We start from the raw sequence: 15,792 nt of genomic DNA, 5'->3' as shown, positions 1-15,792 counted from the left end.
CTTATTCATTGTCCAGCTTTCGCATGCGTATGATGCAATTGAAAATGCCATGGTGTGGATCAGGTCACTTTATTCCTCTAGGTGACATTTTTGCTTTTCAACACTTTAAAGAGGTCTTTTACAGCAGGTTTTCCTAATGCAGTTGCATCTTTTGATTTCTTGACTGCCACTTCCTTGGGCTTTTGATTGTCGATCCAAGTAAAATGAAATCCTTGATGACTTCAATCTTTTCTTCATTTATCATGATGTTGCTCATTGGTCCATTTGTGAGGATTTTTGTTTTCTTTATGCTAAGGTGGAATCCTTGATGAACGCTGTGGTCTTTGATCTTCATCAGTAAGTGCTTTAAGTCCTCTTCACCTTCAGCAAGCAAGGTTATGTCATCTGCATATCACAGGCTGTTAATGACTCTTCCTGCAATCCTGATGCCCTGTTCTTTTTCAAATAGTCTAGTTTCTTGGATTATTTGCTAAGCATACAGATTGAATAAGTGTGGTGAAAGGGTACAACCCTGATGCACACCTTTCCTGATTTTAAACCACACAGTATCCCCTTGTTCTGTTTGAACGACTGCCTCTTGATCTATGTACAGGTTCCTCAAGAGCACAATTCAGTGTTCTGGAATTCCCATTCTTCACAATGTTATTCATAATTTGTTATGATCTGCACAGTCAAATGCCTTTGCATAGTCAATAAGACACAGGTAAACATCTTTCTGGTATTCTCTGCTTTCAGCCAGGATCCATCTGACGTCAGCAATGATATCCCGGGTTCCACATCCTCTTCTGAATGTGGCTTGAATTTCTGGCAGTTCTGTGTCGATATACTGTTGCAGTATATCACTTTTGAATGATCTTCAGCAAAATTTTACTTGCATGTGATATTAATAATACTGTTTGATAATTTTCACATTTGGTTAGATCACCTTTCTTGGGAATAGGTATAAATATGGATCTCTTCCAGTCAGTTGGCCAGGTAGCTGTCTTCCAAATTTCTTGACATAGACGAGTGAGTACTTCCAGTGCTACATCCATTTGTTGAAACATCTGAATTGGTGTTCTGTCAATTCCTAGAGGCTTGTTTTTTGCCAGTGCTTTCAGTGCAACTTGGACTTCTTTCTTCAGTACCATTAGTTCCTGATCAAATGCTACCTAATGAAATGATTGTACATCGACAGTTGAGACATTGAGAGTATGTGGAAGATACATATTTTGAGATAGTGCAGAAAACATCTCTATTCTACATTCCCATTTGATTGGTAGTTTGAGTTTAGAATTCAAGTTGCCCATTCATGGAGCAAGAAAGCTGAGTGCCTTCTGGCCGAAGTTTACTGGTGGAGTGGGGTGCCACCAGGCATTTATTGGTGGAGCTACAGAGCTTTGGAACACTTGCCCCAGCAGGGCAGAGGTCAGCATGGGGCCTGAGGCCCGAGAGGCCAAGGAACCAGGAAGCAGAAGCTGAAGAGAACACGGAAAGCAGAGCTGCCTCAGTCTCAAAAGGTATGGCCCTGACCTCTGAGGCTTCAAAGGGTGAAGCCATGGCCTCTGGTGTTTCTAAGGATAGAGTTGCCTCTCAGATGGACTAGAATGGTGCCCCCAAAGCCGAGGCAGCAGAGTTGCTGTTCCAGTGGGCCTGGAAGGCGGAGCTGAAGCCCAGAGCTGAGGGGCCTCCACTCAGAATCCGGAGGGTATGGCCAATGCCTAGAGTATGGAGGGTAGGGCCGTTGTGTAAATGGTCTCAGAGAACAGAAGAATATTTTTAAGCTTTGAGGGCTAATGTAATGTGTTCTGCTGACTTGCTTGGTGCCTGTTATCCCTTCTTTCCCTCCAGTTTCTCCCATTTGTAACAGAAATGTCTAGCTTGTGCCTGTTCCACCATTGTACCTTAGAACCAGATAACTTGTATTCTAGGTTTCACAGATGAAGAGGGATTTTTGGATTTTGGACTTAGAGTTGATTTAAGACTTTTGCTCTGATACGATGGGGTGAATATGTTTTACATGTGGCAAGGACATGAATTTTGGGGGCCAAAGGGTGGAATGTCACAGATTGAATTGTGTCCCCCAAAAATATGTGCATCAATATGGCTAGGCCATGATTCCCAGTATTGTGTGACTATCCACCATTTTGTCATCTGATGTGATTTTCCTTTGTGTTGTAAATCTTACCACTATGATGTTAATGAGGTGGGATAGGCGGCTGTTATGTTAATGAGGCAGGACTCAGTCTACAAGATTGTATTGTGTCTTGAGCCAATCTCTTGTGAGATATAAAAGAGAGAAGAGAGCAGAGGGACTGGGGAACCTCATACCACCACGAAAGCAGTGCAGGGAGCAGAACGCATCCTTTGGACCTGGGGTTCCTGTGCGAAGAAGCTCCTAGTCCAGGGGAAGATTGATGACAAGGACCTTCCTCCAGAGCAGGCAGAGAAAGCCTTCCCCTGGAGCTGATGCCCTAAATTTGGACTTCTAGCCTACTAGAAGGTGATAGAATAAACTTCTGTTTGTTAAAGCAGCACTAGATGACTAAGACAACATCTTTCTTCAGAATTTTGTTTTGCTGTTGAGAAATTTGAAGCCATTCTGGTTCCTGATTTGTTGTATGTAATCAGTTTTTTCTTTTTGAAAAGTTTTAGGATCATCTTTTTGTCTATAAACCCATTGCCCTCGAGTCAATTCCAACTCATAGTGATCCTATAGGACAGGGTAGAACTGCCCCATAGGGTTTCCAAAGAGTGGCTGGTGGATTTGAACTGCCAGCCTTGTGGTTAGCAGCTGAACTCTTAACCACTCTGCCACCAGGGTTTCCTTTTGTCTGTAATGTTCTGAAATTTCATTTGCTGTGCCTTGTGGTGGACCCCTGGTGGTGCAGTGGTTAAGAGCTACGGCTGCTAATCAAAAGGGCAGCAGTTGGAATCCACCAGCCGCTCCTTAGAAACCCTAAGGGCACTTCTACTCTGTCCTATATGAGTTGGAATTGACTCATGGCAACAGGTTTGTACCTTGTGGGTTTATTATCTGTTATATCAGGGGTCAACAGGCCCTTTCAACCTGGAAATTCATTCCTGAGAAAATTTCTTAAATAATTTCATCGATAATTGTTTTTGTCTCTGTTTTGTTTTTTTGTTTTTCTGTTCTCTCCTTCTGGCAATTTTATTTTTCAGCTGTTGGACCTCCTAGACTGGTCTAACCGCCCCCCCACCCTGCCCTTTTCATCCTTGTCTTTTTGTTCTACTTTTTCAGAGATTTTTCTCAACTTTTTTTCCTAATCTTTTTATTATTTTTCAAACTTCTATCATGCTTTTAATTTTCTAGAGCTCTTTTAAAAATGAAATTCTGTTTCATGGATGCTATATCTTATCTCTCTGAGGGAATTGATATCGTTGAAAAAATTTTCTTCCTTCATAGTTTCTGTGTCCTTGGGGTTACCTTTCCCAGTTTGAGTTGGTCTCTGTCTTTCACATTATTAGCTTTCATCAAATATCCAGTTGTCTGCTCATGATTAAGGCTAGGGAAGAAATTGATGAGTTCAATTAAAGGGATGGGCTTATACTCTGAACTTCACTGTAGGTAGGGTCACCTCTGAGGCCATCTGTTGGGGGAACCCTCAATGTCAATATCGTGGGTCTTTCATCTTGGGCTAATCAAGTTTCCCAGAGCTGCCTGGAGCTCAGAAGTCTGGCTGCCAGCTTTCTGGAGCCATGTGGGGGATGTGTAATCAATCTGCCATGGTAAGTTGGCTAGGTGCTTAGAGCAGCACAAAATCATGACGTTTAATACCCAGCCCCAATGTTCGCTATTCCTTTTTTTTTTTTTTTTTTTGCTACTTTTATTGAGATATAGTTCACATGCCATATAGTTGACCTGTAAGGGCAGTGGTGGTTCAGTGGTAGAATTCTTGCCTTTCATGTGGGAGACCTGGGTTTGATTCCCAGCCAGTGCACCTCACATTCAGCCACCCACCTGTCTGTCAGCGGAGGTTTACGTGTGCTGTGATGTAAACAGGTTTCAGCAGAGTTCCGAACTAAGGCTGACTAGAGAGAAAGGCCTGGTGATCTACTTCTGAAAATCATCTATTGCAAACCCTATGAATCACAACAGTCTGAACCACAACAGATCGTGGACCAGGCAGCATTTCATTCCAGTAGTTTTTAGTAAATTCACAGAGTTGTAAACTTGCCTTTCTTTTTATTGCACATAGTATTTGTTGGTATCATATTGTGTATTTGTGCATTGCCTTTCTCCCCCATTGGTACGTAAGCTCTCTGGGGGTTACAGTTTGTCACAGCACCCAAAACAGTGCCTAGTCCGTAACAGGCTTTCAGTATTTGTTTAATGAATGGAGTTTCCCTTGGAATGCTCACTGGGACTTTCTTCCTTTTCCGAACCCCTCTTTAACTCTTACCTGTTGTAAATGATTGAGAGGCTGCTCACTGAAGTAGAAAAACATTGAATTAATGATGGAGTGTGGGACTAAGTATATAAAGTTTTGCTCGCCATTCCAGCCTTTTCCCATCTCTCCCAACGTTTTTCTTTTTTCACTTGATGGACTCTCAAAGCGTGACGTATTATCTGTCATTGATCCATGCAAGCCCCATTCTGATTGATTGAGGTAAAATTTATATAAAAATAGAAGTTGCCATTTTAACCATTTTTAAGTGCACATTTCAGTGGCATTAATTGCATTGACAACCTTGTACAATCCTCACCACTATCTATTTCAAAAACTTCTCATCACCCCAAAGAGAAACTCTGTACCCCTTAAGCAATGACTTCCCATTCCCCTTCTCAGCCCCCAGTAACCTCTAATCTGCTTTTGTCCCTATCTATTTAATAATTACATTTTGTCACCATTTTCCATTCATCCCCCCATAAGCAACCATTCCAATGTATTTAATATATACCTATTTGTATATTCTTTAAATTCTGTATTTGTGTGTGTGTTTAACAACTTTCTTTTCTCTCCTTTCACTTTGGAGTCATCTATTCAACAAATATGCATTGAGCATGTCTTCTGTGCTTGGCCCTCTCCTGGCCCTAGAGACATCGCAATGAACCATCTACACAACCCTGCCTCCTTGGAGCCCTCAACCCTCTCTTCTCTCTGGGACTCCTCTTTGAATTGCTGCCAGTATAAAAATCAAAGTATCTATTTCAGTAATCCATGAACGCCTTGACTAAAGTTCAGTGTTCTTTGTTTATACCCTAAATTTTTCTGTAAAATTAAACCTTAATTCTTCACTGAAGAATGACCCTGAGCTGATTTTCTTTTGCCCTGCTTCTATCTATGGTGTTCAGAAGGGTTTCTTGCCTCTACTGAAGGGCAGAGATTTGCTGTGAAACCTGGCCTGTGGGACAGACCTGGGGACTGTGCTATTTTAAATTCAGGTCTCGTCTAAGTAACTGGCCTAAGGATTCGGCATGATGTCTGCCCTTTTGTTTTCAATTAAGATAAAGAGCTTGGCATTCTCATTTTCTTTTTTTAGAATTTTTTCATTGGTTGTTGTGTCTTAGGTAAATAGAGAGCTATTGTTTCTCATAATTGGCAGCCTCTGTTTTCTATAGATTATTAGAAAATTCACAAAAGAAAAGCAGTCAGGAGACTTAGTTTCTAATTCCGATTTGTCCCTTAATAGCAGTGCAACCTTGAGTACGTACGTTACTTTGATTCTCTGCGTCCTCACCTGTAAAATGAAGGGACTAGACAAAGCTGTTTAAAAGTCGCTTGCTGTGCTAAGAATTTTAGCACAGTCTCAGCAAGGTCATGATAATACCGCTCAGAATGCGTATGTCATCACCTTGCAGAAGTTTCGCAGAAGATATTTGGGTAAGTTTTGACTTGGAAACCTGTGTCCCTGCTGGCATATTCATAGGCAATTGTGAAGATTTTGCCAGGGGTATTGCTTCAGGGATATTGTATTGCTTCAGGGATATTGTATTGCTTCAGGGATATTGAATGAGAGCAAAGATATTTTTTAAAATAAGAAAATAATACACCAGTTGCCATTGAGTCGACCCCAATTTATGGCGACCCTATGTGTGTCAGGAGAACTGTGCTCCAAAGGGTTTTCAGTGGCTGGGTTTTGGGAAGGGGATTGCTAGGCCTGTGTTCCAAGGCACTTCTGGGTGGACTCGAACCTCCAAACTTTCATTTAGCAGCAAATGCATTAATTGTTTGCCCTACTGAGGAATTCCAAGGAAATAATAGGGAGGTAAAATTTGAAATAGGAAGAAAGACAGAAAAAAAAAACCCAGACACTAAATAGAAGCATATGCTTCCTTCTCAAGCTGTTTTAATACGGACAGTGCAGTCTTAGAAAATCAAGTTACTGTCTGAGTGTCTGAAAGATGTTTGCATAGCAGTTGGCCTCCTGTACTTATTCTAGTTCAATAGCATTTTTACTTTGCAAAGAGGACCCGTGATTGTCCTCTCTGATGGGGTGATGATTGCAAGTGACTGCCAACTTTCAGGGAGTCCAAAAGCCCTCCCTTTTGGTTTCCCAGTTTCTTGTATGTGATACTGTATCCATCGGGAATCTTAAATAATTTAGAAAATTTACCAGGAAAAAAGTCTTCCTGTGCTCTGTAGGAGATAAGCAAATGGAGAAAAGGATTTTATTTACCCAGCCGGCAAGCGACAATAGAGATTTCAGAGTTTTGTGACACAATTTTCTGAAGGGTAGATAGAGCAAGAAGTGAAAATGGAAACAAGGATAAAGTTATTAAAAAAAAAAAGATTGGATTGGTGAGTATCAAGCATTTGGGCTAGAATTTAAGCCAAATATCCTATTCTTTTGAAAAGATGTTAGGCATTTGATAGACCTATTTTAAGAGGCATGTGGCTGGGATCCTGGGCTGTGAGCCAGATGCTGGAGTTTTCCCAGCTGAAGCAAAAAAAAGAAAAACATGAATTTTTAGGTTATTTATTCTCAGAATGAGGCCCTTCATGCAGCTGGTTGCTGTCTAGGATATAGTCTCTACTTCTTTGCTACTCAAATGTGGTCCTTGGCATCACCTGGGAGCTTGTTGGCAATGCAGACCCCCAGTCCCCCCAGCAGAACCACTGACTGATACTTCGCATTCTGACCAAGTCCCCGACTGTTCCATTTACACTGTCAAGTTTGAGAAGCATGGCTCTCCGCCATGATAAGAATGTTCTTTTTATTTTTACATTTTTTCAATGATCTGGCAAAATGGTGATGCAGTGCTTTTCCTGCCTGTTCATTTAAATGCTGCAATACTTCATAAAAACACCAGTGTTCTACTTCTGAAAACTCAGCCACTGAAAATCCTATGGAGCAGTTCTTTTCTGGCCTGTGGGGTTGCCATGAGTACGAGTTGACTAGACAGCAGGTAGATCTCCAGGTCTTTCTTCCAAGGCGTGTCCGAGTGGACTCAAACCGCCACCCTCTGGGTTAGCAGCTGAATGGGTTAACTGTTTGAACTTGTGCTCTCAAGTCAATTCTGACTCCTAGCGACCCTGTATGACAGAGTTGAACTGCCCCATAGGGTTTCCTAGGTGGTAATATTTACAGGAGCAGATCACAGGTCTTTTCTCCTATGAAGTAGCTGGTAGGTGTGAACCGCCAACCTTTCAGTTAGCAGCAGAGTGCTTTAACCATTGTGTCACCAAGGCTCCTTTTGTACCACTTAGGGGCTCTTTAAAACATTCAAGCACCTATTTGCTCCAAGCCATGTGCTAGGTGTCAAGGATATAAGGATGGGTAATACATGGCCCCGACCTTGAGGTGCGCTGTGTTCAGTCGAGTAGAAGCAGACATTTAAGTAATGAACCACAATATAGTCATGCAATCATTTCCATTCTAGAGGATTGAGTCAGGGAGGTGGTTGGGATGGGTGCAAGTGGCTTCAGTGATAACGTTTGAATTGAAAGGACTTTTGCACGTTTGATAGCGGGAATGGTGGGGAAGAAGTTCACAAGAAGATAGCATGAGCCTGGGCATGAAGTTAGCAAAGTGCATTGATCTGTTTGGAGAAGGTTCACTAAGGCCGTGTGACTAGAACATTGGTGATGGGGAGGTAAACCAGAGATGAGTTCTGAGATCAGTTTCCCCCACTAGAATGTGAGCTCTGTGAGAGTAGAGACATCGGCTGTCTAGTTCACTGCTGTGCCCTGGGTCCCTGCAAAACTGCCTACCTCATAGTGCGTGGTCAACACATGGCTGCTGATGTAATGGAATATTCTTGCAATTAAATTAAGAAGATCGTTCACTTTTTGTCAAGGTGTTTGAACTTGACCCTGTGGCTGTTGAAGGTTTTTGGCGAGCCATGTGACATTTGCAGATGTCTTTTCAAAATGTCCTTCTCACATGCTCACCAAGACAGCTTGTCAAAACAGTTCCTGTGCCTACCCCCAGAGGGTCTGATTCAATAGGCCTGGGGTGGGGCCCAATAATTTTCATGCTGATGCTGCTGGTAGGTGGCCATCTTCCAGTAGCAAGGGGAGAACAGATTGGATCATTTCAATAAAAAAGTCTAGGAACGATAGTAAGCATGATACATTTAGAAATAGTTGTTGTTAGTTGCCATTAAGTTGATTCCAACTCATGGCAACCCCATATGTGCAAAATAGAACTGTGGCCCATAGGGCTTTCAAGGCTGTGACCTTTTGGAAGCAGATTGCCAGGACTGCCTTCCGGGCTGCCTCCAGGAGAGTTCACACTGCAAACCTTTTGGCTAGTAAACAAGCACTTAACCATTATGCCACCAGGGGCTCCTTTTAGCAATAATGGTTACTCCAAATAGGCTGTATTTGGGATTTAGAAGATGAGAGTAGAACTGTTTTGATGTTTTAAACCCTATCTCCCTTAAAATTAATTACTACTCTTAGGGGTTTTGTTTGTTTTGAGGGTGTCTATTTTTTTATTTTTTTATAGCTTGAAAAATAGGTTGCTTCCTGTGGCTGAGAGACAGGAAATTTGAAACCCTCGTGGAATATGTCAGAAGTTCCCTATTTTTGGGGAACTTTGGTTAATTGTAGAATAAAGGAAATGCAACTCAAGTAGTAGTGATATTTAGAGAATTCAAAAGGAAGCATCTTTTGAAGAAATTTTTAATGATCAGACTGTGATACTTGGTCACTTTCTATTGCCCCTTACACAGTTGTTCATGATTCAACAAGTATTTATTGTGGCCCTTCTATGTGCAGAAATCCCTGGTGCCTTAGTGGTTAAGAGCTATCTGCAGCTGCTAACCAAAAGGTCAGCAGTTTGAATCCACCAGGTGCTCCTTGGAAACTCTATGGTGCAGTTCTACTCTGTCCTATAGGGTCGCTATGAGTTGGAACTGTCTAGATGGCAATAGGTTTTTTTTGTTTTTTTGTTTTCTATGTGCAAAGTCACTGGTACTACACAGAAATTACATAATAGTGAATAAAATTGGCCCTGAATGACTGTATAGTCTAGTAGGAAAGATAAACCAATCAAATAAATGGTATGTTGCGTGTGTATGTTTATGCTGTTGTTAACTGCCCTGGAGAACTCCCCCACCCCCAACTCATGGCAACCCCATGCATAACAAAATGAAAACTCTTCCCAGTCCTGTACCATCCCCATGATCAGTTGCAGGTCAGACCATCATGATCCATAGGGTTTTCATTGGCTAGTTTTCAGACATAGATCACCAGGCCTTCCTTCATATGTATAAAAGTATATACTATATATAGTTAAAGAATAAGTATATGTCACTGTTTGCCTTTATATTACGTAGAAGCTAAAATATCACAAAAGCTAGGCAGATGATTTTTGTTATCTGTATGTTTTAAAATTATATTTTTGTTATATAAGTTCAGAGGGAGAAGTGAAGAAGGACCACGAGGAGACTCACCAATCTCATTTTACCCCTTTTACCTGTGGGATGCAAAGCCTGTGCTGTGTGGCCTGTCCTTCAGAATCATCCTGCTCCCTTGGCTTTAGCCAAAGACAACAGTGACTCAGCTCAGTTTAGGATTTAGTGAGTCTGTGATGCTGCAGGATATTAAACTAGAAGCGAAGTGTCAAGGATGCAACTTGAAATAGCCAACTGAGGTGCAAAGACAGGCTAGAGGTATAAATTTATGTGCCTTGCTTTGAAGGGGTTGTTGCTTGAAGTGATACAATTGCTGAAGGAAAGACTAGTGAGACAGAAGATAGTCAAGGATAGCTCTTTGGAAAATATCTGCATCAGGGTGTGTTGAATGAGAAAGCGGAATCAGGGAAGGAGTCAGGAAGGTCGGAGTACCCTGAGGAGAAGCCCAGAGCGGAATTTCATCCAGGAGGGAGGAGTCAGCAGTCTTGGCGTGCTACAGAGAGGTTAAGAAGAGCAAGAACTGACCAAATGTGTTTGCATTTGGCCACCAACAGTTATTAGTGATTTATGAGAATAAGTTTCTCGTAAATTTGTAAGAATCTCTACTTTTTTTCTACAAAGAATAAAGTAAGCGTGAGTAAAAAAAACTGTAGTAGCATAAATATTTTGTAAGTGACTATCTATTGCAGTGAATTTCTTTGTAAGATTAGTGTTTAAAGGAGCCTTAGAAGCATGTAAGTCTATAGGTCCCCATGTTGTTGTTGTTAGCTGCCATCAAGTTGGCCCCCAACTCATGGCGACCTCATGCACAATGAACAAAATAATCCCTGGTCTCCATGATTGGACCAGTGTGATCCACAGGATCTTCGTTGACTGATTTTCAAAAGTAGATCTCCAGGCCTTTCTTCCTAGTCCATCCTAGTCTTATACCTCTGTTGAAACCTGTTCAACATTATAACAACATGCAAGCCTCCACTAACAGACAGACAGTGGCCCTACATGAGGTGTATTAGTCAGGAACCAAACCCAGGTCTCCCACATGGAAGGCAAGAATTCAACCCCTGAACCACCAATGTAAGTCCTATATCTTTTGCCATCAAGTCAATTCCAAGTTATAGTGAGCCTATAGGACAGAGTAGAACTGCCCCCATAGGGTTTCCAAGGAGTGGCTGGTGGATTCAAACTGCCAACTTTTTAGTTAGCAGCCATAGCTCTTAACCGCTGCGCCCCCAGGGCTCCGCAAGTGCCTGTAGCTGTCCTTTAATAGCTTAGAGTCTCTCTGGCTCTGGATTCCCAAGCCTGTTCAAATATACATTTAAAAAATCTCATAGGGAAGCCAAAAAGCTTAGAGTCCTTCTTGACTCTGTTTCTCTCACATCCCACAAACTGTCCAACAGCAAACTGTTGAATCTATCTTCAGATATATCCCAAATCTGACCACTTTTGACCATCACCACTACCACCACTCTAGTCCAGAGATACTCATCACTTGCCTGGATGATTGCAGAACCTTCCCACCTCCTCTCACTGCTTCCACCCCTGTCCCTTTCAGTCTGTTCGTAACACTGGTGCCAGAGTGATCCTTTAAAAATGTAAATCAGATTTTCTCACTCCTCTGTTCAGAAGCCTTCTACTATAGTAGCTCTCCATCTCATCCTAAGTCAAGCTGGCCTCACTCTTCCTGGAAAGCATGTCCCCCCTCCTGCCACAGGGCCTTTGCACTTACTGTTCCCTCAGTCTAGGATGATAGTCCTTCAGACGTTCATGTCTTCCCTCAAACGCATCTTCAGAGCAGCCTTCCCTGGCTCCCCTATCTGTGACTGAACTTTCTTGCCCAGCACTTCATATCCCACTTTCCTGCTTTATTTTTATGTTTATTTGTCTTGGTTGGTAAGATCCAAGACAGTGAAGATTTTTGTCTTGTTTTGTTTGCTGTACCATCTCCAGGTCCTAGAACAGTGCCTGGCACATGGTAAGAAGTCAGTTAATATATGCTGAATGAATGAAAGTTATTGCGTCCTCCCAACTGGTGGTTTTCTGGGGTAGACTTTGTCAGATCTTACGTGCATAGACAGGACTTGGCTTCCTTTACAAGGAGCAGCACTCAGCTCCTCCTTCCTCCACAGCTGCTCAGCCAGTTCTCTCTGTCTGCTCACAGTTACCTGTCCTACAGGTTGTGGCCTGGCAGCATGGGGAAAATTGGTGCTGGCAAAGCTATAGGTGTGGGAAGACATGTTGGGATTTGAATATTGTGGAATCTTTACAGTAGATGAAAACATTCAACTCACTTCCATATTGGTAAGCCGAGGTTTGGAATTTTACTTTTTGGCATTAATCACATTTATTAAAAAATTAATTGGAGACATTAAAGAAAATCTCCAACGGATGTTGCCCTGCTTTGAGGGAAAAGGGGCTGAGAGCAAGCTTTGGTTAATTGAGTGGTGGTAGCTGTTTTGTGATACTTGAGGTCAGTTTCATTTTCTGAGAGAGAGAATTCTATGGATCGCAGGGTCCTGTGTTGGTAGGGAAGTGGGTTTTGGAAAAATCTCGAAGATTAATGTACTGTTCTCTGTTTATGAGCACGAGACAGATGACAGAAAATAAACAGGACCAGGGATTTAAACAAATGGCACAGATTTACTTTCTTGTCATTTGCCTCTTGCTCAGTCGTTAAAAGCTAGAAAATATATAAACAATGATAACAAAAATCACCTGAAATCCTCCCTCTCCCCCACTAGGTAACTTACGTACTATTAGCTTTGGTGTATTGGTTCCAAACATCTTCCTGATAAGTATATGATTTTGTTGTTAGGTGCCGTCAAGTCGATTCCGACTCATAGCGACCCTACGCACAACAGAGCGAAACACGGCCCGGTCCTGCGCCATCCTCACAATTGTTGCTGTGCTCGAGCCCTCACGAGAATAGTATACTCGCTAACATACTATTTATATATAGTTAGCTAGATCTGTAATATTATATATAAACTGTGTACCTAAAAAGGAGCCCTGGTGGTGAAATGGTTAAGCGCTCAGCTGCTAACTGAAAGGTTGGCAGTTTGAATCCATCCAGTGGCTCCCTCGGAGAACGACCTGGCAATCAGCTTCTGCAAAGATTATAGCCAAGAAAACCCTACAGGGCAGTTCTGCGCTGTCACGTGGGATCACTGTGAGTTGAAATCAATTCAACAGCGCCTAACAACATGTGCATAAAACAAACATGGAGTCATATCATCTATATCGCCTTCTTCTTTCATTTAAAATTATTGTGAACATTTTCAATATCATTAAATAAAGATCTACATCATTTTAAAGAACTACATTGTATAGATGTACTATAATGTACTTTATTAGTTTATTAGTTCCCATCATTTTCAATTTTTTTTTTTGTATTAATAAACAAGGTTGTCATGAATCTTTTATACATATATCTTTGTTAAGGAGGTTTTTTTTTTTTTTTTTTTAAGGCAGTTTGCTAGGTATGTGATTGATATAATAATTATATTTCTTCAAGTTAAAATATTAAGATGTGGTCACACAAATAATTTTTTTCTGATTTGTGAAGATGTTACATGGGTATTATTATTAAAGTAGGAAAATCCAGTCATGTTTCTCTGTGCTTTTAAAGGATTACATACATTGGAAAGAATACATGGAGTTGGAATTGTCTTAGAAAATTGGGATAAATGGCTACTAACCTATTGCTGTCAGGTCGCTTCCAACTCGTGTATTTCAGAGCAGAACTGCTCTGTAAGATTTTCAATGGCTGTAATCTTAGAAGTACAGCCAGAATGCTCCTTGAAGTGAGGGTGGTGAGATTTCGTCTCACATGCTTTGGGCATGTTATCAGGAGGGACCAGTCCCTGGAGAACGTATCATGCTTGGTGGAGGGTCAGTGAAAAAGAGGAAGACCCTCAATGAGATGGACTGACACAGTGGCTGCAACAGCGGACTCAGGCATAACAAAGATTGTGAGGATGATGCAGGACTGAGCAGTGTTTTGTTCTGTTATACACAGGTCAATATGAGTCGGAACCAACTCGACGGCACCTAACAACGACAACCTTACTGAAGGGGATTACATGTGTTTCAGAGTAGAGTTGCTCCACAGGGTTTCTAATGGCTGTAATCTTATGGAAGCGGATTGCCAGGCCTTTCTTCCATGGCACAGCTGGGTGAATTTGAACTGACAACCTTTTGGTTAATAGATGATTGCAAACCTTTTGCACCACCCAGGGACCTAGAGATTGTTACTAGTTATTAGCATGTATTGGCCTCAGCCCATTACCTGCTTTATACAGAGCCCTGCGCAGAGAGAATTCATTTTCATAGTGATGACCTGGCTTAAAGCATCACAAGGTTGTCAAAAGAAAGCTCAGTTTATTTTGTCCATGTGACTGTCCATTAAAATATATGTCCTAAGATTGTCTTCTAAGTAATTGAAAGTTAATAGTTTATATCTGGTAACTTTCAGGTAACCAGGGCATTTATTTATTGCTCTGTTTCTCCCAACTTCAGTAGCTGTTTACTGCAGTTTACTTCTCACATTAAAACTACCCTGCATCCTTAAGCCTGTGTATGCCTGTGTCTTTGAGTTTAGATGTTAAGGTAATTTGAATTATCAAGAAGTTAAGATGTTTATCTCGATAATTTTAATTCTTAAGGAGTCTATTTCTGGATAGGATTCTACCATAATTATACTTGGCAAAATTCCACAGCAAATAGGATTTGAATTATCAGGAAACTCTAGTTTCTATTACATGTGACTTCTCTGTTTGGACAAGTCCTACCAGTCCCAGATTTCTGAAATACATTTTGAAACTTACCTAGTATAAAGAGCATCAGAGATGCTATGTATTTTCTTGTTTCGTTTTTGCTTTATTTCAGTTGCTTCTGGGAGCAAGGAACAAAGAATCTATAGGAGAGAATAATGGACATAATCTAAAAAGGCAGAAGTAGAAAACAATAAAGAATCAATAGTACAGAAGTACCCAGACCATAGGAAGTAATGATCCTATTATATTAGTCGGTTCTCTTCTGAAATATTGCGTTCAGTTCTGTGTACTCTTTTAAAGATGGTCAGTAACAAACTAAATTTTGCACAGAGAAGGAAGTTGGACAGGGTGATGTGGGGTTAAAACTATGAGATACAGTTGAAGGAATTGGTTAATACTAGTTAATACAGAGGTCCTCATGAACCACAACCTCTTCTAGCCTGAGACCGGAAGAATTAGATGGTGTCTGGCTACCACTATAGACTGCTCTATCAGGGGCATAATAGAAGGTCCTGGTTAGAATGGGAGAAAAACGTAGAACAAAACTCAAATTCGTAAAAAAGACGAGACTTACTGGACTGATAGAGTCCAGAGGAACCCCTGAGACTATGCCCCTAAGATACCCTTTTAACCTGGAACTGAAGCCACTCCTGGAGTTCACCTTTCGGGTAAATAATAGATTGGCCTATAAAATAAACAGTAACACCCATGAGGAATGTGCTCCGTTAAGCAATACAAGATCAAAACGAGACCAAAATGATCGACATTTACCCAAAAGCAAAGATGAGAAGGCAAGGAGGGGCAGGGAAACTGGATGGATGAAATGGGGCAGATGAGGTGGAAACGATGAGGGTGTTAACACGTTGTGGGGACTGTAACCAACGTCATGGAACAGATTGTGTATGAATTGTTGAACAGGAATCTAATTTGCTGTGTAAACATTCACCTAAAATGCAATAAAATATTAAAAGAGAGAGAGAGAGAACTTCACAGAGAAAAGGGAGGAGAATGAATTCATCAGCAAGCTGAAGGGAAGGCAGAATCAAAAGCCACTCCTTGGACTGATATTACGGTCAAGATTCTGAGTAGAAAAGTTGTGAAGACTTTGCCAGAGGAATTTTAGACCTTAATCTGACCTAAACCTTTGGAGAGGTCCACAGCAAAGGTTCATGATGATTTGACAGTTTTCTCATCTGTAAGGTTAAAATCTATAAG

The 15,792-nt window shown here is 41.3% G+C and overlaps 1 protein-coding gene and 1 non-coding gene across 6 annotated transcripts in view; both read left to right on the top strand.

Annotated features, from left to right (window-relative positions):
• The window catches only part of VGLL4 (vestigial like family member 4), a 163,826-nt gene that overhangs the window by 43,245 nt on the left and 104,789 nt on the right, over positions 1 to 15,792 (top strand). The gene's annotated exons all lie outside the window — the stretch shown is intronic.
• On the top strand, positions 3,871 to 3,941 carry TRNAE-UUC (transfer RNA glutamic acid (anticodon UUC)). Its single transcript has one exon. It is a non-coding gene; the product is annotated as a tRNA-Glu (tRNA).

The sequence above is a fragment of the Elephas maximus genome, chromosome 20, assembly GCF_024166365.1.
Source record: "Elephas maximus indicus isolate mEleMax1 chromosome 20, mEleMax1 primary haplotype, whole genome shotgun sequence".
In the NCBI taxonomy this organism is placed as follows: Eukaryota; Metazoa; Chordata; class Mammalia; order Proboscidea; family Elephantidae; genus Elephas; species Elephas maximus.
The sequence above is the reverse complement of the archived record's forward strand: the minus strand, read 5'-3'. Positions and strand labels throughout refer to the sequence as shown.